Raw genomic sequence first — 5,000 nt, 5'->3', positions numbered from 1 at the left:
AGCTAAAGACTCACTGCCAAGCAGGGCATGCAACACAAAAATACGAATGAATGAATTACTCGGTCACACATCCTGTCTGAGGCAGCGTCGAGGCGCCCTGGTGACATGCATCCACTTAGCAATCAAAGGATGGGATTCCCCCCCCCCGGGTTCACAGGCGGAGCGGCTTCCTCTGAGACGGTGTTAAATGACGTCGTTGGTCATTCGGCACATTGAGCAATAAAACCCAAGCGTGTTACCAAACTGCTGCAGCGTTGTAACCAACATCCACAGGCCCGGCAGCACAAAATGGGTCTTTGTTTTGCCGGGTTATTTTATTTTTTTCCCGGGAATGTTTGAGAGGTCCCCCCCCCTGGACTGCTGCCGGCCTCCCGTCCCAGAGGACCAGGAACTGAGCCAGGGGCCTCGTGAACCGACGCCAAGTGGGTCACTGGAGTTCAGAGAAGCAGCCGAGAAGGACCGCAGACCTACGGTCCTGTAGGACCGCCGTCCACGATCAGAACATGTGACCGCCAACACGTCATCTGGAATACGTACCAGCCGGCCATTTTGTTCCCACAACGTACACAAACACACACCGCTAGAAACCCAAATAACCGACGCCTTTACTCGACCTTTACTCGACCTTTACTCGACTCCGCTCTGAGCGAGTGGGTGTTCTTGTAGTTTCCCAGGAGACTTTGCACCACAAATACATTATACTCCACAGATTAATTAATGCGTCACGGCCTTTATTGACCGCAGCTAATCTCAGATAAAGGGAACTACCATTCATCAAGCAGAACCTCACCGGGTCCGTTTAGACGAGCTGCACGGTGGAACGTACGTGTCGTCAGAGTCTCAGTTGGCCTCGTGTTTGAAAAGAACCTCAAATTGAAACGTCACGCTTATTTCCTTCACTGCTCAAGAGTGATCACAATCACAATCACCTTCATGTATTTAGTGTAAGTACATATAGAAGGAATTTGACTCCGGCCACACGCTGAACACCTGGTGAGGACGTCATGGTCTGCTCACAGGTCTCTGGTCTCTGGGGGTGAAACAAGTCGTACGAAGCATCTTGCGAGTCGGATAAATTGTCTTGAATGTTTGAAAATCTGTGGAGTTAGAATGAAGTGAGCCTCTGTGGTCTCTTCCTCTCCGAGGCTCGCGGCGACATTAGCCGCTCGGAGCGGAACACGCCTCGATCCGAGTGGCAGTGGTGCATTGTGGGTGAAGTGGGCTCCACATTTTGACAAGGATCACAGATGATATCTCTGGTTTTGGTGCGTCCGTTTTGACTCCAACAAAGCGCTAACTGCTAACTGCTAACTCTTCTAACGTACAGGAGGAAGTGAGGGGTTCTGACACGTTGGGTTCAGTTTCACATATTAGATATATAAAGTAAGACATTATATATTTACTGACCTAGATGTGTAGTAAAATAGAAACTTAGATAAACAAGAACATAAATAGCTTGAAAGCAAACCAAAACACTTTCATAGAAGCATCTTATCATAAAAGAAATAATCAAATGCTCCGGTGACTCAGTCAGAACCTTTTAATTTATATATTAATCATATTCAGGTGACACAGCGACAGACTGCAGATCAGAACATAAAGGCGTTCCTGGATGTTTGATGTCTCTGAACCAGACTTCATCAGAAACGGGTCTCTCTCTCTCTCCGTCCTCCGGTCCAACGCGTCTTACCTTCTGGTCTTTTGAGTCGATGGTCAATTAGAGAACAGCGTCACCTCGTCAACTCCGAAACGTCTGAACCCTTCACCTGTCGAACAGAAAGAGACTCAAACTCACACATCTGGATCACAACCAAAACATCTGGGTCAGAACTACAACATCTGGGTCAGCGTGGGCCTCTGACAGCACCGCAGAAATAAGAGAACAGCTCTGAACACACACACACACACACACACACACACACACACACACACACACACACACACCAGTTGTGAAGGAGATTTATGTTTAGTCAACGCAACAACGTACAGCTCATCAGTGTGAACAGTGATGCTCAAGGTGTGAGAGTGTGCACGTGTGAGAGTGTGTGCACGTGAGAGGGTGTGCACTTGGATATTCATAAGCCACTCGTGACGGTCAAATTAATGGGACATGATTTTGGTGATTGTCTTGAGAGCTTTGTGTTTTTGGGGAAGCAGAACATGCATAGATCATAGTTAAACATTGTAATGTTTAATATCTTCTTTGTGTTCGGTGCAGTCGATGGTTTGAACTAGTTTGTGGGCTGGACTCAACGTAACACGCTTCACTTCAAACTTTATAGTGTAGACGGTGTGATGGAAACGTCGTTTCATATTCATTCTGATTATTACCAAAGAAGTGCCGTCATCACCTGAAGGGTTGACTGTAAGAAGAAGTGAAGGATTGAACTCGTTCTCGTTCCTTTCTTCAGGAGAACTTTCCTCTTAAAACCCACTCATGCACTTTTCATGAAGCTTCTGATATTAATGTTTTCTGACACTATTAAATAAGACAGAGGTTCAGATCTATTGTTCTTTTTAAACCCCCGGTGCTTCACCCTCTTCAGACCTTCTTTTCTAATGTGTGTGTGTGTGTGTGTGTGTGTGTGTGTGTGTGTGTGTGTGTGTGCGCACGTGGCCCTGCAGTCTCGTGCACGCTCACGTGGACCGACGGATCGACTGACGTGCTTTTGATTCACGAGGACGAAAAAGGGATTCATCGTCAGATGAACGATGTGTTTTTCTCAGGAACGAAATGGAAGAAGAAGAAGAAGAAGAAGAAGAAGAAGAAGAAGAAGAAGAAGAAGAAGAAGAAACCTCTCAGCTGTCAGAGAAACAATCCTGCGGGTAAGAGGATTTCTCTGCAGCGTACGTTGAGGTCAGTGGACGTCCTCTTTAGAGCTTTAGAGGAGACAAACAGTGAAGAGAAATTGTCTCATAAATCTCTTGGGAATGTCTAGAATGTGTATTTATTTACTCTTTTTAGGAACTAGGGAACAAACTACATGTTGGCCTCGACAAGCTAAAGCCATAACACTCTACTGTCGTCCAAATACACATTAGAAACACGATGGGTGAAATATTCCTTCATTACCGTGAACACGGTCAGATAGTCTGGAGGCGTCACAAAGTGATATTCTGCAGCAGCGTTAAAAAGGGAGAACGTGGCTTCATACCTTCAGATTATCTCACGACAAATCGGTCATTGTTCGTGCGATGAATCTCGACAAACAGCGTTCTGCTGATTATGAGCCGCAGGACGAACGTCAGTCCCTGAAGCAGCGGCCATCTTTTCCCCCCCACAGTTCAACTGAGAGGACGAATAAGAGGCGAAGGCTAAAGTGAAGACCGTCGCTGCCGAGAGAGAGACGACTTATCAAACCGCTGCTTTCAACATCATCATCATCACCTTTCAGCGCGAGGAGTACAACGGAGACGCAACCGCTGAAGACGCGAGACGACGTCAAAGTCAGGGTCACTTCTGAGGAACGGGCCCGGGTCCAAACACGAGGGTCTCACCTCATGACAGCAGCGCTGACGTACTGTAGTCGCAACGTCAGGGAACACTACTTCAAGGGTAATCTGATACTCTGATCATGTTTGTCATTTTGAAAGATCATCTTCAACGTCAAGAAAGTCACTTTTTGTCGTAAAACTGTCGACATACCAGAGTGTGAAAATACAAAAGACACACCCTGAAGTGAGGTAAGAGTCGTCTCTCTCTGGAGTCGTGCGTTTTGTTCTCGCACCAATTAACAGGTCTCACTCGTTCTTTCACTCACCGGCTCATAAAAACACGTCGGCTAACATAACACAACCTTCGTACGTGGAACACGGCCGAGTTAGCATCGCTAACTAGCATGCCGCGCTAACGTCAATGTCGGTGATGTACGCCGTGGGAGACGAGAGATGAAGTCGACCGATTGGGTTTGACACTAAAATACATGATAGTACGACAAATCGAGACGACACAACTCTAACACAATCTGAAAACAGTTTACAGTCCTGTACACGTTGGGGGACACCTGATGGTGCAGGACTTCTACAGACTACTGCAGAAGACCCCGTATATACACGTCTCTGGTAGAGACCTGTCAATCAGCGTGTAGCCCCGCCCCTAAAGCATCCCCTGCTTTATGGTCTGTGTGACTCTAAATGGAGCATAATGTACTAAATGAACATCATGCTGTATTGAAGAAGACTGTAAACTAGAGATTTAGACCATAAACTCATGTTTACAATGTTTACTGAGGGAATAAATCAAGAGAGAAGTAGAGTCATTTTAGACTAGACTTCTATACAACCAGAGGAGTCGCCCCCTGGTGGACACTAGAGAGAATGCAGCTTTAACACGCAAAGCGTCGGCTTCACTCTGGAGCAGGTTGCCGCCTGGTTTATACTAACTATCTTAAAAATATTCTTGTTTTGAAAAGGAAGCGATATCAAAATGATCAGCATTTCTATTTATTTTTGCGTTCATAAATCCAATGTGACGCTCCACACTAAAACGAGAGCGTTCTATTTCTTTATGGGTTAACAAAAGAGTCAGTATGTTGACATTAAAATGCTTTTTATGTAATCTAGGTACTCCAGACAGTTCAATAAGCCACTATGAACCAGATGTAAAAAGGCTCACTAATGCAAAACAAAGAAGAGAATAGAGTGAATAACCGGCGTCTTTACAATGTTGAAATACAACAAACGTCCAACTACAGCAGACGAATTCATCATGACTTCATTTCACTGTGTCATTACTGACAGGAGAAGCTATATCTGAACGTGCACCACGCTGTCAGAGCATGACGTTCATGTCTGGAGTCAGGCTACATCAGAAAAACGTAGTTGTCATCCGAGCCTTCATTCAACACGAACCTGATCCGGAGACTCAATAACTAATCCTATTTGTCTCAAAACATTAGTGGGACAAACATACACTAAATCCTGCCTTGGCAACCTCTTTCTGCTGACATGTGTTATGCATGTTGCAGGTTCACAAATACAGTTAATTTGATCTCATATAA

The 5,000-nt window shown here is 45.5% G+C and overlaps 1 protein-coding gene across 2 annotated transcripts in view; it reads right to left on the bottom strand.

Moving 5' to 3' along the window:
• The window catches only part of clocka (clock circadian regulator a), a 21,247-nt gene that overhangs the window by 14,631 nt on the left and 1,616 nt on the right, over window positions 1-5,000 (bottom strand). For both annotated transcript variants that reach the window (XM_068725332.1, XM_068725333.1), the window contains exon 2: window positions 1,691-1,766. The gene's annotated coding sequence lies outside the window, so the exon portion shown is untranslated. The remainder of the gene's footprint in view (window positions 1-1,690; window positions 1,767-5,000) is intronic.

Source organism: Cebidichthys violaceus, unplaced genomic scaffold, assembly GCF_023349555.1.
Source record: "Cebidichthys violaceus isolate CVI_PGR_0920_01 unplaced genomic scaffold, fCebVio1.0.p SCAF_35, whole genome shotgun sequence".
In the NCBI taxonomy this organism is placed as follows: Eukaryota; Metazoa; Chordata; class Actinopteri; order Perciformes; family Stichaeidae; genus Cebidichthys; species Cebidichthys violaceus.
This window is presented reverse-complemented; position numbering and strand designations above follow the sequence as displayed.